We start from the raw sequence: 24494 nt of genomic DNA on the forward strand, positions 1-24494 counted from the left end.
ATTCCTAGGAAAATTTGTGTAAAAATTACCCTACTCACTGCTGGTTAGATAATTCAATGTACTAAGAACTGAATATTAAAAACTTATGTATAAAGTTGAGGTAAGTTATACAGCCTAGTGCATTGTTCCTCAGAGTGTGCCACATGGGACCATCACAGACAGCATCAGCTGGAGCTTGTGGAAATGCAAATTCTTAGTCCCACTTCCCAAGCTTGCTGAGTCAGAATCTTGGGGTTGCCCTAAGGAGCCTGCATTTTAACAGTATCTCCAGGTGATTCTTTGGGTACTGTGAAGTTTGAAACAAGGCTGGTCTCAGTGGCTCATGTCTGTAATCCCAGCGCTTTGGGAGTCCAAGGCAGGAGGATTGCTTGAGTATACAAGTTGAAGAACAGTCTAGGCAACATAGTGAGACCGCATCTCTACAAAAAATAAAAACAAAAAATAAAAAAATAAGCAACCACATATTTGTCTTGTGAATGCATTAGTTATCCTTAGGCTTTATCCAGTAAAGAATTAAACTTGTGGTTTAATTTCATATCAGATTTTTTAAGGAAGTATTTATTAGGTAAATTTATTATGCTGTATTAGAACAGTCTTACTGAAAATTGTGATTATTCTCTGGGTCATATACAAGAAAATAAAAGTCATTTCTTAAGGCAAATAAATAATTCAAATCAAATTAGATATATATTACTCTTGTTCTTTTGTCATGAGATTTATAAGCATTACAGTTACAAAGTCTCTTCTCATGTAAAACAAATACAATCTCTTTACATTTTGAGTGGAAAAAAGTTACATAGGGTTCAGTAACTATTTTATTTTTCCAGAGATGGGGTCTTGCTGCATAGCATAGTCTTGAGTGCATTGGTGAGATCATAGTTCACAGATGCCAGGAACTCCTAGGCTCAAGTGGTCCTACGACCTCAGCCTCATGTTTAGCTAGGACTACAGACATGTGTTACCACTCTTGGTTAATTTAATTTAAATTTTTCTTTAGTAGAGACTTGGTCTTGCTATGTTGCCCATGCTGATCTTGAACTTTTGACCTCAAAAATCCTTCTGCCTTAGCCTACAAGTAGTACTGGGATTGCAGTCCTGAGCCATTGTTCCTGGCCCATGGTTCAGTAACTACTGAACTATATCTGATTTTAAAAATAAATTCTGCTTTGATTACTTGGGAAAAGGCAAATGATTTCCTTCTTTTCTTCTTTCTTTCTTCTCCCTCTCTTCTCCTTCCTTCCCTCTGGTTTTCTTCACTACTTCATTTATCCAACAATATTAGGTACAGTTCTAGTAGATCTAAGGTATTCATGTTCTAGTGAACATAAAGCAAACAAGTAGCCCAAAGGCACTAATAAACAGCAAACTACATGCTAAGAAATATTGATACATCTTAATATGCACACTTTAAAATTACAATTAAACTTAACTCATCTTCATTTTATGTTGGAATACCAACATGTAGGCATTATTCCACTCATCATTTTCTGCTTCCCCAAGTTAGGAAGTGTGGGGATTATGTATGATAGGTCAAACAAGGATAGTGGACTAGAAACACAGGAGTGACCTTCTCGTGTTAGTTATGGTCTCACCCTCCAGGAAGAGTAGGCCAATTTAGAAGACTGATGAATCAGAACATGACTTCGTATTTTATAATTAAAGAAAACAGATATCTTATTCTCTATACCAAACACTATTCTCTTTGAAAATGTCATGACCTTTGTTAAAAAGGAAACATCAACAAAGAACTACTGCTTTATCACAGGTGAGGCAATACAATTTTTGCTTAAGGATGCAACTCGTGAACGGATATTTGTAGTGATGTTTATGCTGGGGTCTCCTCAATCCTGCTTCTCCACCTTCTTTACTACCGTCTCCTTCTCCTTTTCCTCTTCTTCCTCTTTGTCTTCCTGCTGCTCCAGTTGCTGCTCCTCCTCCTTATTCTGCAATTCTCCTATGATGGAAACATGAAACCATTTATGACCAATATCCATGATATTTATTTATTTAACTAAAAATGTTACATTATGCTCCTGCTTAAATTACTAAAATGAAATATATGATTGACAAATTCTGAACAACATGATAATCTACTACATAAGATAGAATGTTGTTTATTCTAGAGACATGGCATGACAAGCTTTACTGTTGTTCTTAAGCAGTTTACAGTATAATTTGTGAATCAGACAAGGATAAAGGCTAAGACAGAGAAACCCAGGAAAGGGCTAATTACATGAGTCTAAAATTGGGAGAAAAAGGTCAACACTGGAGCTGCAGATTGGGTACTTACTATCTTATTGATTGTAATCAAACTATGAGATTATTACAGCTTATACAATCAAGATGTGTAGAGTCAGAAGAGAATAGGCTGAGGACAGATATCCTACTTAGTACTGATGTAATGTGCAAGAGAAAATAGAAAGTCTATGAAAAAAAATCTGTGGTGGAAAAGAATAGTAGAAGAGGTATTTCTCAGCTGTTTATATGTTGTGGAAGCCAAGAGGATGAAACACTGGGAAGGAAATGTTAATTACCATGTTGCAGTGACATTAGAGGTTGCTTAGTTTGCTTCATGTCTTTGAACTAAAATTTTCTTATTTATAAAGTGTTACGATAATACTTGAAACTTCAAGGAGAATATATAAAAAACACATTGTCAATTAAAATGACTGAAATGCAAATATTAGTTTCTTTATTATAATTTTCACCATTATAATCTTCATGAAAAAGAACATCTGAATTTTTAAAATTCTCCAAGTATAAAGGAGGAAACACAAAACAAGGAACAATAGGAATATATAACTCTGGAAAAACAGAATCATATCAATGATCAAGATGTTGCAGAGAGTTACAAATTTGGTCAAGTATAGATTAATTTACAAACAAGTGAAAGTAGAGAGCTTAAATGGGTTAGATCGAATAGGCTCAGTTTTTAATTCAGAGTAGATTTTTTTCTGGAACTGACTACAAGATAAGATGAGTTGGATAGTTCAGAAAACTTAATGATACATTTGGACATTTTATTGAAGGGAAAGGGTGAGAGATATAAAACTAAATGAAAGAATAATATTTGCTTAGCAACACTGTATGCCAAATTTATAAAACATAAAATAAATTCTTCTCTTTGTACATTTGAGTTTTCTTGGTAGAGCTGCAGTGTAAGAAGATTTAACAATTTGTAGGATTGAGATTTTAGCAAATATAATTACTCAAAACCAGGCTTCACTGGAGTTGAGTTATTGCAAGTATGTACAATAATATGAATCATATTCAAATCATAAATATAAAGTTCTAGGTTAGGAGAATATGGAAAAAAAGAATGAACAGGTGGAACAAAAGGATGTAAAAATATTAAGGGCCAACAGGTTTCTGTAATGTCAAAATAAGGGATCTGTTCTTCAACCCTTGCCTCTCTTCCAAAATATAAATCAGATCAAGGCCTGATCCAATGGCATTTATTTCAATCCAAAGGCTATCTTTGACCTATGGAGCTTCAATCATCTATTCACCTCTTTTCTGTAATACAATTTATTTTGATCCACGTCTTGCCTTCTCTATTCATGCTGTTTTCATTAAAGTTTTCCCAAATGCAACAAATGTATTTCTACCACAGTAGAATGCAGCCCTGCTATTTCTTCTGCTGGAAATTTATTTTTCATGCTAACTTATGAACATAAGTACTTCATATGTTTTCTAAAATGCCACTGTGCCAGAGAGGTTTTTCTTGACCATCCTATTTTAAATAGCCTCTTTGCCTTAGCCCTGCCTTATACGTCTTAAGCACACTTATCATTACTTGAGATACTATGTGTTATTTTTTCACTTGTTGTTTCTACCTCACAACTACAATGTAAACTGCCTGAAGGCCAACTTTCATCTCTCTTAGACCTTGCTACATGTGCAGTATCTAAAGAGCGCCTGACAGCTAGTGTCACTCAATGTATAAATGAAGGAAAGTCATTGCTGACAAACTCGTGGAGAACATTGCTGTGTTCTGAATTCCTGCCTAAAGCTATGGAGTGACATGGGGGTTATCTTCTGGTCTGTAGGGACTGAGATAAGAAACGTGAGGACTTTGGAGGCTTAGCATATGTGCTGTGACAAACGCATCCAGGAGCAAATCAAATGTTAGAATAAGTATGTGCAATAATCTAGCTGCACTTGAAGTCCCTATGTTGGTTAGATATACAAGATGACAGACCAAATTAGAAATATGTGACTTCACAGGACCTATGATACAAGGTGCTTCAGTCAGTGCTACTCAAACTTGAAAAAGGAAGTGATGAAAGAAATGTTTTACATCTGTAAATATAAAAAAAAGAACTAAAGAGCATATACATAAAATGTACTGATATCCACTACTTTTATGAAAAGAATAGTTTTTTATTACTCGGAACAGCAGTAAAACCAGTTTAGCAGTTTGATATTAGAACTATCTAATTAAACGTCAACTACGAAGGCAAGTATTATGGCCTTTGTTTTACTTCACATTGCCTTTTTGTCAATTTTGCAAAAATTGGTGGTAGTGTGATATGGCATGAGGGATGAAAATACACATGTAGAAACTGGATTGGCCACTCAAATAGGTACAGGAAAAGAATATAATAGATTGTCTATAAAATGTTTCTTTCTGTAAATACAGGTAGGTCCTGGCCTGATGCAGACTAGATATTTATAGATAATTTTAGTTAATATAATGCAGCACCCAAAACAGCATTTGACACACAGGAGACAATTAAATACTCATTAAATGAGTATCTGAATAAAGTTATTATCCACCATCTGCAATTCTAATGTAAATTTCTCTTGTTTTTCTGTCATCATCCTCTTTTATTCTCCAACTTACATACAGCTTAAGTATTGCATTCTATTTAACTTCCCAAAATAATATTTTTCATATATCCTTTCTTGATTCAACGTCATCAGCTATTATCTACTGCCTAGGGGATCAAGTTCAACCCCTTCCCATATCATTAGGAAACAGGGAATCCTATTGGAATACAATCTTCCAATATCATTAATAGAAACAGGGAATCCTATTGGAATACAGTCTTCCAAATGCTCTGAAAAATAATTGCAATCTTATGAACCATTTAATGTTGAATTGTAGAGGAGTCCTCTTTTATCTCCAAAAGTTTGCTTTATTTTGTAGTGAAATATTTCATCTCTCATAGAGTTCGGAACAACTAATTTTGTACACAGAAAGATAAAACTCACTTTTTGAAGTGGAAATTGATAATATTTTTATATTCCCTTGTTAGTATTATGTTAGTTCCCATGGTAATTGCTTATTAGAGTTATTTAGGCCATAATATGTAAATTTCTCACGTGTTACAGATGGTGCTTATGCAGCTTTTCCAAAGATTACATTTTGGGGCACAAAATTTAAACAATGTCCAGGGACAGATTTAGTGGCAGAAAAGCCTGCAGTCATAACCATATATTTTTCCAAGATTTTATGTCATATATCTTTCAGAAGCGTCACCAATTCTCTAAATTTCTTAAGTATTATATTAATGCATATTTTGTTTATAAAACTGAGGTTTAAAAACAACAACAGTAAACAACAGTAGTTGTCAGGACCAAGATAGAGATTCTTCTCCACAAAGCCCAGACTTTTAACCATAGTGGGACAGAGGCTTTATCTCAGATGCACTTAAATAAACGAATACATCTCAAGGGGTTTCAGAAGGCTAGAGTTTTTAGACTGGAACTGTTGGTGTTATGGTTTGTGTTTGTTTTTCCTTTTTTAACTGTCAGCATTGATATTTCTCGATAGTAAAAACATGTCACTAGACTTAGCTTACCTTTGTAATTATGTCCTGTGTTTACTGAGGTGCACTGTAATCATATGGATAAGAATAAGGATAATATGTTGGATATGCTGGATACAGCTGATACTATAAATATGGATTATATTGGTGATACCTCCCCTGGATACACACAAAGGAATATAGAAAATTGCAGGGAATTCAGACAATGACCATGTAAGGGTTTCACAATTGTTCTTGAAAGCTTAGATTGTTAAAGTTGTTAGTATCTTATATATAATATACATAATCACTTGAACTATTAGTGATATTGTCCCTTTTCTAAAACACAAATGGTTAAAAGAATGTTATAAAAAAAGATAAAGCATTTACATTTTCACTGTTTGTTAGAGTCTGTGGTTTTATTATACATGTGGGAACACTGATTACAGGCAATCAGTCCAAACTGGGCTGAAGTCTTCTTAAAAATAATACCTTTAGCTACTACTTTGTCCACCCTTGGGCATTATGGGGAGGAGACTCTTACTACATCCAACTTAGGTGGAGTTTCTCCAGGCCACTACTCCTACATTCTTTAATACTCTCTTCTGTTAACACGAATAGCTATCCTCTCTCTTTGTGCATCTTCGTGTTGGGTGCTTGTGATGGTTAATATTAAGTGTCAACTTGAATGAATTAAAGGATTCAAAGTATTGTTTCTGGGTGTGTCTGTAAGGATGCTGTCAGAGGAGATTAACATTTGGGTCAGTGGACTGGGAGAGGAAGACCCACCCTCAGTGTGGATGGGCAACATCTAATTGGTTTCCTCTTAGCTAGCAAAAGCGGGGGGAAGAAGGTGGAATAATCTGGATGGCTGAGTCTTCTGGCTTTCATCTTTCTCCCATGCTGGATATTTCCTGTCTTTGAATATTGGACTGCAGGTTCTTCGGCCTTTGGACTGTTGGACTTACACCAGTGGTTTGCCAGGGGCTCTTGGGTCTTTGGCCACAGACTGAAGGCTTCACTGTCAGCTTCCCTACTTTGTGACTTTGAGACTCAGACTAAGCCACTGCTGGCTTCCTTGCTCCTCAGCTTGCAGATGGCCTATCATAGGACTTCACCTTGTGACTGTGTGAGTCATTTCTCCTTAATAAACTCCCTTTCATATGTACACATATCCTATTAGTTCTGTGCCTATGAAGAACCCTGACTAAAACAGTCCCATATTTAACAATATATTTACTGTATTAGTAAGGATAATTTAAAAAACCGTATCACATTGATATGACAGCTCAAAATAATATGAGATATCAAGCATGCACCCATTAAGAAATGTTAAAATAACATTTTCTATCTTACATATGATAGCCAGTTTAATGACTTTATCACCATCAAAAAATGAGAAGGTGGGAACTTACTATATTAGGTGTGTGATTGTCAGCATCTATGCACTGTAGGTTATATATTATGCTTAATAGAATTGAAATTGAACCATTTTTTAGGCCAATGGAATTATTCACCAGGCAATGTTAACCTAAGTTCTCAGAGAATAATTGTCTTCCTCAGATTGGTATTATGAGTTTCCATCTAAATTCTACAAGACATTTGGGACTTTTGTCAGTGTACTGTAAATAATGCAATCAATATGCAACTTTAGCCATACATAATATGCATATATTTCAGAAGTAAGTATTGATTCTTCCAGGAGAATAAAACATGTTTGGACTCCACAACATCATCAGGAAAATACTTACATAGAATTTTCTTCTTTACCCATGACATTTCTTTGAAAAATTAAGAAATTATTAATAGTTCAATACATGTTTTATTATTCAGTTTTCCAGTGAATAAAAGTGTCTTACCTCCTTAGATGTATCGGCTCTCTTGAAGAAAAAGAAAGTGAGAGAATAGTTTATATCTTAATTTTATAATACAAGATTGAGTATAAAAATACACTTAGCCACAATTATGATTAAGCAGAATGGAGACAAAATTATAGGTAAATGATACATTAAGCTGTTATTTTTTAGTTCATAACATCTTTAAAGTGAGTTAACAGTAGGTATTTCTATAGTTAATGTCCTATATTTAAATATCAATTCGCTTTGATTCGTATTTCTTTTGTATGTGAAAGGCAGGGAAAGTTTATCATCATAGATAAGGGAGTACAAACTAAAAAGTGAAACTTTGCATTTATTTTTTATATGAATGTGTTTATAGTAGTTCAAAAGCTACTATAAACTAATAGAGAACACCTATGTGTTTTTCTCTGTGTATTCTGTTCTCACACTGTTATGAAGAAATATAGAAATATTTCTTCTATCAAAAATTTACAAGTTCTCTAATGAATAATAACACATAATACAATTAAACTCATTATTTCAAATGATTTTTCTATAAATCATCATTTATATTGTTATTTTACTTTCTTCTAGAAATAATTATCTGCAGCTGATAATTATCAGCTGTTTGCAGCTGATTAGCTAATTCAACTTACATAGAAATGAATATCAGAAAATCATTTGTAAAATTTAAATAAGTTGTAAAACTTAGTCCATTGTTCCTCTGAGGGTGCCACATGAGACCATCAGAATCAACATCAACTGGTGCCTGTTAAAACGCAAATTGTGAATTCCCCTTGCCAAACTTGCTGACTCAGAATCTTGGTGGTACACCAGACCTGCATTTTAGCAATATCTCCAGGTGATTCTTTGTGTACTATAAGTTTGAAAACCCACATAATAGATTTTTAAATACATTATTTGTCCTCAGACTTGATCCCATAAATAGAACTTGCAGTTTAATTTTGCAAGTTGGTTTAGGTAATGCTTTTATTCTTTAGTCAGGTCAACTTTCTGTTAAGAATAAAAAATACTTATGTTACAAAAACACACAGACCCCAAAGCACTAGATAATATCAAATTAATTTTATTTAAATGAAAAACAATTGATACAAACAGGAGACAGGGAAATACTAGGTAGAAGAGAGTGGTTCCCCTGCAAAGGCCCCACCCTCAAACCTGGAAACCCACAGCCCTAAATGGGAACAGGTATTCCTGTTTTTATGCCCAAAAGTTGCCTTTTGGCCCACCATGCCCCTCTATCCTGTATCTGTATAAACCCCAGACCCCAAGCTCCAGAAGCAGATGAGTAGAGGAGCAGAAAAGCCAAGGAATGGCAGAATGGGATGGCAGAGAAAGGGCGTCTGAATGCTAAGAGGAATTCGGCTGGGGATGATCAGAGAGAAGATCAGCCACTGGACGGCCAAACTCTAGGGGAAGATCACCTTCCCACTCCCTATCCCTTTTCCAGCTCTTCACTCATCCCACTGAGAACCACCTCCACCACTCAATAACACCTGCTTATTCATCCTTCAAGTCTGTGTGCAACCTGATTCTTCTTGGACGCCGGACAAGGACCGGGGTACCAAGAGGGCACTGAGGAGGTTAACAAGCTATCTGCAGACAGCAAAGCTACAAGAGTGCACTGTAATACACACCCACCTGGGCTTTGGGAGTCATGGGCACCCACCTCTAGATGCTATCATGGGGCTGGAGTCCCAAAGCGCTTGATCTGGCTGCTGTACCTGTCCATCTGCATGCTTCCCCTCCTGTAAGAGGTTTGAGCAGGTGTGGTGGCTGAACAGACAAGCCACACACCTGTCACACATCTTGCAAGGGGTTCAGGGAACTCTCCCATTTCATGATAATCAACCCAAATTATTTCTTAAATTCCTTTTGGAAGGAAAATAAGAATCAAATTTACTTTATTGACATGTCAGTGTTTGCAACAAAACACTTTTCAAAATACTACTGGCAGTGACTGGAAACCACCCCTACTTAGAAATAAAGGCCTAGGCCAGGCGCAGTGGCTCACGCCTGTAATCCCAGAACTTTGGGAGGCCGAGGAGGTCGTATCATGAGATCAGGAGATCGAGATCATCCTGGCTAACATAGTGAAACCCCGTCTCTACTAAAAATGCAAAAAATTAGCCAGGCATGGTGGTGGGCACCTGTAGTCCCAGCTACTAGGGAAGTTGAGGCAGGAGAATGGCGTGAACCCAGGAGGCGGAGCTTGCAGTGAGCCGAGATCGGGTCACTGCACTCCAGCCTGGGCAACAGAGTGAGACTCCATCTCAATAAATAAATAAATAAATAAATAAATAAATAAGTAAATAAAATAAAGAAATAAAGTCCCAATTTACCCTATATAGGAATTTATTAAGAATTAAATAAGTTAAAACCTGCTTTATCAGAGCTTTTAATGTCCATGGGTGGGGGGTGGGGGGCAGGCAGATAAAATATAAAATAAGCAAAAAAATTTCTGGTACAGCTAAAATATATGTCCTTTCTAAGGTTACAATTGCTAGCTATATATGACCACTGACTCTCAGATTACTCCAAACTGAAGGAGAGTTAATGGGTGAATACTAATTTCTCCATAGGAAACCCTTAGACCGTGCCCCAGAAGTGTTTTGTGTCTCTCCTGGAATAGCCCTTTCTGGGGTGCAGGTGCATCCTGCTACTGCTATCTACTCCAGGTGTTTCTTGTGTCAGTGGCCTACCAACCACTGATTTACTCCTTCAATATTGAGAAAGTGACCAGGTAAAGGCAATTGCCATCAATTGGTATAAGCTTGGAGACAGAGTTCAGATGTATATTGATAAGGAGTAGGGAAAAAATGTGAAGTAAAAAATAAAAATACTACCTGCTGACACTTGTAAACCAAAAATAAAATCCTAAGAATCCCCCCAACCAACTGAATGAATCCCTTCTTTAGGTCAAGGGCATTCCAAAGTAAACCTGAAAAACTAATTCTGGCCATAATAGGAAGAAGGGGTCAGACATGCCCCATTATACTCCTCTCCTTTTGGAATTCAGGCAAAACTGACCAGCATTAACATTAAAACAGAGAACTTAAGACTGACGAAGCAGTCTGTAACAATAAAATACCAAATTCCAACCTCACTCTAGAATAGCATCACATCAGATATATTAACAGGCCCTGAAAGAAATCTGTCAGGTTATAGCCCAAGCTGAGGTGTGAGGGGAGTGGGTGCAGGGGTAGTGGGTTGCTGAAAGAGCACCTGGGGGACTGTAGGTAGCTGGGACATGGCCTTATTCTCTCTCTCTGAGAGCCCTGCCCTCAGTATCAGCAGCTTTACTCTCTCTCTCGCCTTCCAGCAGCAGCTCTACAGCTCCTGCTGCCCCCACACCTGCAGCTGCACTCCCTGGAGCTCATGCCCCTTCCTTGATCTCTCCTGTCTGCCTCCAAGGTGGCCAGCTGTCTTATGCATGCAGGCACATTAGCAGCAGCAGCACTATTCACAGCATCAGCAACTTTACTCTCTCTCTCTCTCCCCATCTCTGGCAGGACAGTTATACTCCTTAAAGACAATAGTGGCTCAGAGCCAAGTATGAGCTTACACAAAACAGGTTACATAATGAGTGGAGTTGTGTGCCTGCGTTCCAAACTCGCTGAGTCATGTTGGACCAGCTATTTGCATTGGCCTATTCTTGAGGGCAGCACATCCATTTTCCTTAAAAAAAAAATCAAAGTATTTTTATTCAAAAATATATTTCTTTGAATATTTTGAAATTATCCTGTAAAGTTGTCTCTTGTGGGGAAAATCAACACTCTGCAGAGAATCCCCTTCCCTTTACAGGTCTTTTTTTGATCGAGGAGAGACTGAGAGTCTTTCACCTTTTTTGGTATGATTAGAGACACTTGCCATCTATTCTCTCTGAAGACTGCTACCTGGAGGGTTCATCTGTAGAATGTTGTTTTCACAACCCCAGACACTCCTATTTGTTGATTCCAGGTATGTAGATAATAACATACCTCTTTCAACCAAATGCCAATCAGAAAAACTTTGAATCCTCTTATGACATGGAAGCTCCTCTACTTCAAGTCATCCAGCCTTTCAGGACCAAACCAATGTATACCTTACATGTATTGATCGATGTCTGACTGTAACTTCTGTCCCTCTGAAAGGTACAAAATCAAGCTATAACCCAACCATCTTGTGCATATATTCTCAGGACCTCCTGGGGCTGTGTCACTGGTCTTGGTCGCTCATATTTGGCTCAATATAAACCTTTTATATATTTCACAGAATTTGACTCTTTTCCTTGACACACTGTAGTTCTGACAGCCACATTCAGCCCACTAAATAACTGGGATTTTGTGTGTAATAACTTTTGTATTACTTTTTCCTAATTGCAAGTTTGATTTAGCTGAAAATTAGCAGTGTTACATAATACCACAAAATAATAGGAATAAACACTAGTCTCTATTAATTAATTCTTTGATTTTGAAATAAATCTTGCCTTATTAGATGTGCTGTTAGAATGCTTCATAATGAGTTTTAAAAAAGAAAGAAAGACAAAGCCGGGGTCTGGAGGATATTGAGATGTCAGCATTTCTTGTCAAGTGTCATGATGACTTTAGATTTTTCTTATATTATGAACATAATTATTAGAGTAACAAGTAAAAGGGAAGGATTTTTATCAGGGAAAATCAATAAATTCTGTATTTTTTAGCTCTTGAATGTTAATTGCTTCCAGAAAAGAAGATGAGAAATATGATAAACACCTTACATTTGGTAGAAATATCTTAATGGAAAGAATTCAGTATAATTGAGAAGGGATCTAGCCTATTAACCATACAAAAATATTACAGATAGGTTTTGAGAGTATAAATTATATTGAGAATTCTAAAATAGTTTCATATATATAGAAATATCTTACCCCATTGTCTATCTTCCTTGGGGTTTCCCTAGGGAAACCAAAGAAGAATTAGACCCACTGCTCCCTATGTTTTGCTAAAGAGTATCTTTTCTCTTCACTATAAAGACATTTTTTAAAAATAATATACATTGCTATTTGTAATGTTAGAAACTTTCTCAGTTTGTACACTCTTGTATCTGCAGTGCCTTGGAATAATATCCCCCATGTAGTACGTGTTCAATGAATATTCTGTACATGAATGAACAAATAAAAGTACAAGATTATTTCATGCAGTACTTGAAGTTGCATTTTATGCTTGTATTAATAATTATTTTTTAAATGTAAATATACTTGCATAATAAACCTGTGATTGGGTTATGATTACATAAACTTTCTATTTAAAACATACTGAATAGTACTAATTAAAAATAATTAAATATAGCATAAGTAGATAATAAAATGGTAAATTTTTGAAATGGTAAGTTTGGGAAACACTTGTTTACAATAATGCAACACACTCGATGACAAGGTCTCCATTACTTAAAATAATTAGGGAAGGTAGATGACTAGTGATGCTAGGCAAGAATAAACCTCGCTTAACTGAATTATTCATGGCATTAAACCAAAAAAATTTTTCACCATCATTAATACAAAGTATTCATGTTTTAAATGTATTCCTACTCTTTATGTACCAAAATGACACTATCAAAGAAAAAAATTATATTTTCAACTAACACATTTATTAAAAAGAGCAAATATACATCTACTAATAATCATTTACATTAATACATACATATAACATGATTACCAATATCTTACCTCTTCCCAGTTGGGAGAAACATTCTGATGTGTATTCACAGACTTTTACACAGCTCTGACGAACACAATAGATTTCCTCCTTGAAAAAAAATGTAGATTTTTACAGAAGAGTGAGTAGTTAATAGTTTTTTCCTAATTCTGCAGTGGAATTCATCAATAAATCTCAGTTTAGTAAATCTGGCTTTGTCTTAGAGCAGGGTCAACAAACATTTTTTTTTTTTTTTTTCTGTAAAGGGCCAGAGAATAAATATTTCAGATCTTCTAGTCATACAGTGTCTGTTGCAACTGCTTATCTTTGTTTTGGTAGCAAAAAGTCCAAGTCATCACAAACAATGTGTAAAAGAATTAGGTGTGACTGTGTGTCAATGAAATTTCATTTCTGGCCACTGAAATATGAATTTCCATATACTATTCACATGCCGTAAAATATTTTCTTTATAAGTTTTTCAGACATATAAATATATTTTTTAAAATGATCTCTGGCCAGATTTGGCCTGCAGGCCACAGTTACCACCCTCTACCTCTAAGAAGGTTAGAGATTAGAGTCAAAAGTGAGAGAAGTGAACATGAACTCAAATCCATAGGGCAGATTGGGAGCAAAGAAGGGGCAAGAAGAAGAAAGGATAGGTTTTCATCTCAGGCTCCAGATAGTCTGTCTAATATGCATAACATCCTTGACTTAAATATCTCGTTTCTTTTATGACAATAAATTAAAAACTTAAAACTGTTAGGTATAGAAAGATATGGTGATGCAAATTTTCAACCTGAATTTAAGTAAAAAGAATAAACTAAATAAATTATTTCAAAAGAATACATACAAATGGTCAACAAGTATGTGAAAAAGTGCTCAACTTCACAAATCATTAGGGAAATGCTTATTAAAATCACAATGAAATATCTCACCCTGGTTAGAAAGGCTATTATCAAAAAGACAAAACGTAATAAATGAGAATGCAGAGAAAGGTGAACTCTTATCCACTGTTAGTGGAATGTTACTGGAAAGGGGTCCCAACCCAGACCCCAAGAGAGGGTTCTTGTATCTTGCACAAGAAAGAATTCAGGGCAAGTCCACAGAGTAAAGTGAAAGCAAGTTTATTAAGAAAGTAGAGGAATAAAAGAATGGCTACTGCATAGACAGAGCAGCCACAAGGGCTGCTGGTTGCCCATTTTTTATCAGCAAGGTTTGTATGACTTGTATTTTGTGCGGACTTACTATCTCATCCTGTGACTTGGAATGCCTGACCATCTGAGAATGCAACTCAGTAGGTTTCAGCCTTATTTTACCCAGCTCCTCTTCAAGATAGAGTTGCTCTGGTTTCAATGCCTCTGGCAGGAATATAAATTAGTACAGACATTTTGGAAAACAATATAAACATATCTCAAAAAACTAAAAACAGAAGTAGCATATGATCCAGCAATTTCACTACTAGGTATATTCCAAAGGAAAGAAATTCATTATGTTGAAGAGGTATCTGCATTTCCACGTTCATTGCAGCACTATTAAAAATGGCCAAGATATGGAATCTACCTAAGTTGCCATCAAGAAATGAATGGAAAAAGAAAATATTGTACTTGTATAAAATAGAGTACTATTCTGCCAGAAAAACAAATGAAATCTTGTCCTTTGGGACAACATGGATGATCTTGAAGGACGTTATGTTATACAAAATAAGCCAGACACAGAAAGACAAATACTGCATGTTCTAACTCATGCAGAAGCTAAAAAGTTGATCTCATAGAAGTAGAAAGTAGAGTAATGTTTACTAGAGACTGAGAAGTGTAGGGAGGATGAGGGTAATAGTGAGGCACTGATTACTCAATATAAAATTATAACAAGGTAAAGGAAATGAGTTCTAATATTTTGTAGCATAGTAGGATTATAATTAACAACAATTTATTGTATATTTTCAAATAGTTTAGAAAAAGATAATTTTGAATGTTTCCATTGAAATAATCTATTTTTGAGGTGATGGATATGCTAATTACCCTGATTTGATTATTACACATTGTATACATTTATTGAAATCACAGTGTACCCCATAAATACATATGATTATTATGTGTCAATAAAAATTATAATAAAAGCCAAAGAAAGAAAGAACAGAGTAAGAGTGAACCATGTAACTGAGGGAGAACATGGAAAAAGATGTAGGTGAGGAAAGATATGGTAATGCAACTTTTAAAAATCTTACTTTGAGTATTTGTATTTTCTCAGTAAAATGGGAAGCAAGGTCCTCTGCTACTAAACATGAAGACAAGGGAAATGCTATTGCTGCTTTAAGGATGAAATAGTGGTCTGGGAACGTGGAAGCCAATATTTAATGTGACTGCCTATCTTCTTTAGGAATTATTACATGCTAATGACCTTTAATTTATAGTCAGAACAGTGGTCATGTCTGAATATTTTTTCTCAGCCATTTTCTCTGGTTCAGAAGGTATAATTTGGGTTAATCTGGAAGATGATTTAGTTAAGCCAGTATAGTAAAGTCAGAGACAAGTAAGGCATTTGGGTATATGTGCAAGAGCCTGATAATAATTATTACCATGAAAATCAAAGTAGGCAAAGGACAACACATATAAGCAGTTTAAAGGTATTCAAATATGGACAAGATCATTGGAAGGTACTTGGTTCTGGTGGGAGCAAATAATTTTCTCTTTGGAATTTTAAAGAGGGTTTAAAGCATAGGAGACTAGGAAGGATAATGATAAAATTATGGAGTAACAAAATAATATGTATGACACGATCCAGATATGTGTTACCTTATAATTATGATCTACTCATTAGCAGGGAACATGGCCTTTTCATCTTTGTTTTATAGTGTTGTCTTTTGCATCATCTAACACAATCTGGGGCTTTTCTTGTCTCTTCAGAACACATTGGAATTTTCTCAAGACGTTTTTGGTTCTACATGCTGGTTAGTTGGTGCTAATAGCATCTGATAGGTGGGAGGTCAGAGATGCACTCAACATCCTACAATGAGCAGAATAGCCCCCACAATAAAGAATCGTCCTAGACCAGCTCTGTAACCCTAACCACTACTGTCATCTGGCTGAGGAGGGAGCCCAGGAACTACTGCAGGCCTCCATCACAGTGCAGTTGACTTACAGAGAAGTGGGAAGGATGTTTTTCTGTGTGGGTCTCTGCCCCTGCTATTCCTACTGGGCAGGGCCTCCTTAGCTGGGCCTCCAGCACAACTGCCCTGCCCCTACCAGAGCACTTCAGTTGGTGGCAGCTCTGTGTTGGAGGACTTCCCAGAGACAACCCTCAGGCTCTCTGCCAATGCGGCTGCAGTTGTAACACCCTTGCTGCCCTCTGGCTGGGGAAAGAATAGAGACCATAAGCCCTTTGATGAAACCTCCAACGCTGTAAATGCCATACAGAGAGAAGTCCAGTCTCTGTTCCCTGTGAGCCCCCGACTCTCTGCTCCTCCCCAGGAAGGGCCCAGGCGTGGTCCTACAGTGCAGCCACCCAATCCCTAGCTGAATGTTTCCATTGATAGCAGCTCTCTGTCTCTCTAGGGTGGAGCTCCCAGAGGCAACTTCCAGCCTTCTGCTGTTCCTACTGCAGGAGTACCTTCCTTGCTGTCCTTGGGTTTGAGGAGGGACAAAGAGCCTGACTGCTTTGCTGGCACCTCCAGAATACTACAGCTATCATATGGAGAGGAGTCCAGTCTCTCTTTCCTATGAGCCCTCTCTACCTTTCTGCTCATCACTAGGCAGAACCCCCCAACTAGGGCCTGCAACACAGCTGTCCCAACCCACACTCATCATTCTGATTGGCAGTAGCCCTGTGTTTTCAGAGGTGAAGCCCCAGGACACAAATGAAAGACCTTCTGCCATTGGCACTGCCGAGGCCTCCACCCTAGCTACCCCCAAGCTGGGGAGAGAACATAATGTGTGAGCTCATAATGGGGCTGTAGTTCACAGTCAGGGAGTCCAGTGCTGAGATCTGCAGCCAGCCTTCAAGTGGGAAAGGAGCTCATAGTCTCAGAGCACTGAGTGGAAGCATGGCTGAAAATGCAAGGAAATACAAAGGAGCAAGAGCCGACCTACTGGCCATTATGCTTAAGCGCCATCTACTAAATCACAGCCCAAACTCCAACACCAAAAATACTTTGCTAATATTCCTCCCTGTGAAATCAAAGACAAGAACTCAGCTACAAATAAAGAGCCTGCACAAAGCCTCTACCCTCTGAAAGCATCCAGAAATGAAGGCAACTGACTGTACTCAAATTACACCACAGTTAAGAGAACATCAGATGAAGCAGATGCATTTACAACTGAAGTTGTACCACACAGTTGAGAAAGAACCACTACAAGAACTTGGGCAACTCCAAATGCCACAGTATCCTTCTAACCTCCAAATGTTCACACTAGCACCCCAGCAATGACTCTTAGCCAGAATGAAATGGCTGAAATGATAGACATAGAATTCAGAATTTGGATGGCAATGAAGATCATCGAGATTTAGGAGAAAGTTGAAACCCATTCTCACGAATCTAAAGAATCCAGGGAAATGATTCAAGAGATGAAAGGCAAAATAGTCATTTTAAGAATGAACCCAACTGAGTTGGTAGAGCTGAAAAGCTCACTTACAAGAATTTCATAATACAAACAAACAGAAATATAACAACAGAATACATTAAACTGAGGAACGAATCTCAGAGCTTAGAGACAGGTTCTTTTGAATTAACTCAGTCGGACAAAATTAAAGAAAAAAATTAAAATAATAAACACAATCTCTGAGAAATATGGGATTATGTAAGGAGAACCAAATCTACAAATCACTGGTGTCTCTGAAAGAAAGGGAGAGAGAGTAAACAACTTGGAAAATATATTTGAATATGTGGTCCATGAAAACTTTCCCAACCTCGCTAGAGAGGTCAAGATGCAAATTTAGGTAATTCAGAGAACCCCTGTGAAATACTACACAAGATGACCATCCCCAAGACACATACTCATCAGGATCTCTAAGATCAAAGCAAAAGAAAAAATATTAAAGGCAGGAAGACAGAAAGAGCAGTTCACCTGCAAAGGGAACTCCATCAGGCTAACAGCAGACCTTTCAGCAGAAACTCTACAAGCCAGAAGAGATTGGGGGCCTATATTCATCATCCTTAAAGAAAAGAAATTCCAGTAAAAACTTTTATATCCAACCAAACTAAGCTTCACCAGCAAAAGAGAAATAAAATACTTCAGACGAATAAATACTGAGGGAATTTTTTACTATCAGACCTGCCTCACAAAAGGTCATTAAAGGGAGTGCTAAATTTGGAAATGAAAAACTGTCACTGGTCACACACACACACAAAAACAAAACAAAACAAAACAAAACCAAAAATCTTTCAAATACATAGACCATCAACAGTATAAAGCAAATACACAATCAAGTCTATATAACAACCAGCTAACAACACTATGACATTATAAATCTGCTTCTATCATAGTAACCTTGAATGTAAATGGTCTAAACACCCCACTTAAAAGGCAAAGAGTGGCAAGTTGAATAAAGAAGGAAAACTCAACTGTATGATATCTTCAAGAGACTCATCTCACATGCAAGGACACTCATAAGCTCAAAGTAAAAGAATAGAGAAAGATCTATTAAGGGAACAGAAACAAAACAAAACAAAACAAAAACAGGGATTGCTATTCTTATTTCAGACAAAACATACTTTAAGTCAACAATGATCAAGAAGGACAAATAAGAGCACTACATAATAATGCAGTGTTCAACAAGAAGATTTAAATATCCTAAATAAATATGCCCCTAACACTGAAGCACCCAAATTCACAAAACAAGTTCTTAAAGATTGTTGAAGAGACTTAGATAACCACACAATAATAGTGGGAAAATTCAACATCCCACTGACAGTATTGGAGAGACAATCGAGGTAGAACACTTACAAAATATTCGAGACCTAGACTTGACACTTGACGTAATGGACCTAAAATACATCTAGAGAATACTAAACACAACAACAGATTATACATTCCCCTCATGTGCACATGGCACATACTATAAAATTAACTACATTCTCAGCCATTAAGCAATTCTCTCAAATAAAAAAAACAAAAAACAAAAACAAAACCTAAATCATACTGATGTACTTTGGATGTGTGTCCCTGACAGAATCTCATATTGGAATGTAACCCCAATGTGGGAGGAGGGGCCTGAAAGGAGGAGATTAAGTCATGAAGGCAGATTTCTCATGAATGCTTTAGCATCAGCCCTTTTAGTACTGTCCTCTCAATACTGAGTGAGTTCTCATAAGATCTGGCAGTTTATAAACGTGTAGCACCTCCACTCTTTCACTCTTGTTCTTGACTTGCCATGTGATGTTCAACCTCCCACTTTGCCTTCCTCCATGAGTGTAAGCTTCCAGAGGCCTCCCCACAAACAGAAGCCAGTGCTATGCTTCCTGTACAGCCTGCAGAACCATAAGTCTATTAAGCCTTTTTTCTTTATAAATTATCCAGTCTCAAGTACTTTTAACAGCAATGCAAGAATGGACTAATATGCATATCAAACACACTCTAAGACCACAGTGCAATAAAAATAGCTATCAATAACAAGATCTCTCAAAACCGTAACATTAAATGGAAATTAAACAACCTGTTTCTGAATGACTTTCAGGCAAACAAAGAAATTAAAGCAGAAATCTAGAAATTATTTGAAACTAATGAAAACAGAGATAAAACATACCAGAATCTCTGACATAGATGATGCAGTGCTGAGGAAAGTTTATAATGCTAAACACCCTCATCAAAAAGTTAGAAAGATCTCAAATTAACAACCTTACATCACATCTAGAGGCCCTAGAAAAACAAAAGCAAACTAACCCTAAAACTAGCAGAAGAAAGAAATAACCAAAATAAAAGCTTAACTAAATTAAATGGAGATGAGAAAAATGAAAGATTAATGAATCCAGGAGATGGTTCTTTGAAAGACTAAATAAGATTGATAAACTTCTAGCTAGATTAATAAGAAAAAAGAAAATGAGAAGATCCAAATAAACACAATCAGGAATGACAAAGGGGACATTACCACCAACTCCATAGAAATATAAAAAAACACTCTCAGAGGCTTTTAGGAACACCTGTAAGTACGTGAATTAGAAACACTAGAAGAAATGGAGAGATTCCTAGAAAAATAAATTCTCCCATAATTGAGCCAGGAAGAAATTGAAACTCTGAACAGAACAATAATGAGTTCTGAAATTGAGTAAGTCATAAAAAACCTTCCAACCAGAAAAAGCCCTGAAGCAGATGCATTTACAACTGAATTCTACAAGACATATAAAGAAGAGTTGGCACCAATCCTCCTGAAATTATTCCAAACAATCAAAAAAGAGGGACTTGCTCATAACTTATTCTATGAAGCCAGCATCATTCTCATCCAAAACCAGGCAGAGACACACACAAAAAAGAAAACTTTATGTCAATATCCCTGATGAACATAGATGCAAAAGTCCTCCATAAAATACTAACAAAGTGAATATAGTAGCACATCAAAAAACTAATCCACCATGATCAAGTAGGCTTTATTCTTGGGATGCAAGGTTGGTTCAACATAAACAAATCAATAAATGTAATTCTTCACATAAACAGAAATAAAAACATAACCCATATGATCATTTCAATAGACTCATAAAAAGCATTAGATAAAATTCATTACCCTTTCATTTTAAAAACACTTAACAAACTAGGTATCAAAGGTACATACCTCAAAATAATAAGAGTAATCTCTGACAGACCCTCATAATGAATGGGCAAAAACTGGAAGTATTCTCCTTGAGAACCAGAACAAGACAAGGATATTTACTCTTGTCACTCCTATTCAACATAGTATTGGAAGTCATAGTCAGAGCAAGCAGACAAAAGAAATATAAGGTATCCAAATAGGAAGAGAGGTAGTCAAACTATCTTTCTTCTCAGATTTTATGATTCTATACTTAGAAAACCCCATAGTCTCTGCCCAAAGACTTATAGATATGATAAACAACTTCAGCAAATTTTGTTTGAGTTAGTTTCAGAATACAAACTCAATGTATAAATCTCAGTAGCATTTCTATACACCAATAACATCCAATCTGAGAGCCAAATCAAGGATGCAATTACATTCACAGTCGCCACAAAACGAATATAATACTGAGAAATACAGCTAACCAAGGAGGTAAAATATCTCTACAATGAAAATTACAAAACACTGCTGAAAGAACTCAGCGGCTACACAAACAAATGGAAAAATATTCCATGCTCATAGGTAGAAAGAATCAATATTGTTAAAATGGTCATATGGCCCAGAGCAATTCACAGAATTGATGCTATTCCTATAAAACTACTAATGATATTTTTCACAGAATTAGAAAAAAAATTCTGAAATTCATTTGGAACAATAAAGAACCTAAATAACCAAAGCAATTTTAAGCCAAAAGAACAAAGCTGAAGGCGTCACACTATGTGACTTCAAACTATACTACAAGGCTAAAGTAATCAATACATCATGGTACTGGTACAAAAACAGACATATAGACCAATTGAACAGGTTGGAGAAAGTGGAAGTAAAGCCACACACCTGCAACGATCGGATCTTTGACAAAGCTGACAAAAACAAGCAATGAGGAAAGGATTTTCTGGTTGATAAACCGACTTTTTAGTCACTGAATGATAACTGGCTAATAATATGCAGAAGACTGAAACTGGACCTTACTTTTCACCATGTATAGAAATTAACTCATGATGGATTAAAGACTTAAATGTAAAATCTAAGTCTAAAACTTTAAAAATCCCAGAAGAAAACATAGGAAACACCATTCTGGACATTGGCCTTGGCAAAGACTCCAAAAAATCTCCAAAAGCAACTGCAAAAAATAAAGAAATGAACAAACAAAAAATATTGATAAGTGGGACTTAATTAAACTAAACAGCTTCTGCACACAAAAGAAACTATTGAGTAAACAGACAATCTACAGAATGGGATAAAATATTTAGAAACTATGTATCTAACAAAGGTCTAATATCTAGAATCTATAAGAAACTTAAACAAATCAACAACAACAAAAAATGAACGACCCCATTAAATATGGGAAAGAGGCATGAACAGATACTTCTCAAAAGAAGACATACATGTGGTGAACAATCATATGAAAAGCTGCTCAACATTACTAATCATTAGGGAAATGCAAATCAAAACTACAGTAAGGTACCATCTCACACCAATCAGAATGGCTATTGTTAAAAAGTCAAAAAATAACCGATGCTGTTGAGGTTGTAGAGAAAATTGAATGCTTATACTCTGCTGGTAGGAATGTAAATAGTTCAGACCCTGTGGAAAGCATTTTGGTGAAATCTTAATTAACTCAAAATATAGCTACCATTTAACCTAGTAGTCCGATTACTGGCTATATTCCCAAAGGAATACAAATCACTCTACCATAAAGACATATGCATACGTATGTTCGTTGCAGCAATATTAATAATAGCAAAGACATGGAATCAACCTAGAAGCCCATTAGTGGTGGACTGGATAAAGAAAATATCATGCATATGCACCATATAATATTAATACTGTGCAGCTATAGAAAAGAATGATATCATGTCCTTAGTAGCAACATGGTTGGAACTGGAGGCTATCCTGAGCAAATTAATGCAGTAACAGAAGACTACTACTTGTTCTCACTTTTTTAAGTTAGCGCTAAACATCAGCAACACATGGACACAAAGAATGGAAAAATAGACATTATGGTTTACTTGAGGCTAGAGGTTGGGAGGAGAGTGAGGACTGGAAAATTGCCTATTGGGTATTACGCTGATTATCTTGGTGACCAAATTATCTGTATACCCATCCTCCACAACATGCAATTTGCCCACATAACAAACTTGTGCATGTACCTCTTGAACCTTACACAAAAGATGAAAAAAAATAGAGAAATAAAATAAATAAAAATCAAGGAAAAAATTTACAGGCATACCTCACAGACATTGCAGGTTCACTTCCAGATCACCACAGTGAAGCAAATATTTCGATAAATATAAATAAAGATTTATCCAGCCTAAAATGTCAATAGTGCTGAGGTTAAGAAACTCTGGTCCAAAGCATAGTATGTGCTTCATAAGTGTATCCTGAGCTGGAAGGAAATTTTATGATTATATGTAAAATAAGAGCAGTTAGTATCAAATGAGAAGTGTGTCCTACGAATCAGGGTTATGGGCTTTATGCATTCATGATACTTGCTTCATGAACGTGTTCTCTAAGCTCGTTTTTCTTATTCCATGATTCTTGATTACCTTTATTAATTAATTTTAGTGGCCATATTTCAGAGATGTCATTTATTATATTCAAATAATCCCATTGAAGGAATTAAAATACTCTATCTGTATAAGAAATGCTACACTATTTCTCTTTATATAATAATTTGTTAATTACATGTCATATTTTTCATAAATTTGAATCATTATATAAATCCATATGATTTATTTATTTTGCTTTTTCCTTCTATATTTTGATGAAGTTTTTAAACAGTATTCCAAATGTTAGAAGAAAGAGGTTTCTAGTACCAACTCTATCTCTAAATTAGAGATAAAATCTTGAACAAATCATGGAATTTTGCAGGTCTAATGTTTTTCCTTCTCTAAAATAACCTTAGAATGTTACGTAGATAATACGTAGCCTCTCTTCCAGTTATTATTCCTTGAACATTTGATGTCCTTTTATTTTACTCTTTATCCTGCCTTCATACCTGCTTTCTTTCTTCAAGGCTTTATTTACATGGCTTCAGTTATTACCTTTATGCTTCACCCACATCTCATGCTTGCGTATCTCATATTCATCACCCAATATAGAAGAGAGCATTGGGTGAACAAATTCTGTTGCTGACAAGTAGTACTAGAACTCTTTGCATTGACTATATCCTGCTTCTCATTCAGGGCTGTCTTATAAAATTTCAGTGGGTGCAGTTCTAATTTTACCTCTGAAAATAACAATTCTTAAATTGTTCATTGTGAAAGCCTGGGTTGCCCCATGTGGCATTTTGCTTATTTGTCATTGTGTTCTGATGCTTACTGGGCTCTTAGCACCTGGCTTTTTCTTAAATCTCTGGCTTTTCAATTTTTCCTTAGGCAAGCCTCTTATTCTAGAGCTTTCCTTGTTCATGGTTTTGCCTGCTTTTCTGCCCTAATCAAGTCTGTAATTAT

The 24494-nt window shown here is 36.0% G+C and overlaps 1 protein-coding gene across 3 annotated transcripts in view; it reads left to right on the forward strand.

Annotated features, from left to right (window-relative positions):
* Positions 1-24494, forward strand: part of CSN2 (casein beta) — a 183136-nt gene that overhangs the window by 146278 nt on the left and 12364 nt on the right. The window lies entirely within an intron of this gene.

Source organism: Macaca mulatta, chromosome 5 (assembly GCF_049350105.2).
Source record: "Macaca mulatta isolate MMU2019108-1 chromosome 5, T2T-MMU8v2.0, whole genome shotgun sequence".
Classification (NCBI taxonomy): domain Eukaryota; kingdom Metazoa; phylum Chordata; class Mammalia; order Primates; family Cercopithecidae; genus Macaca; species Macaca mulatta.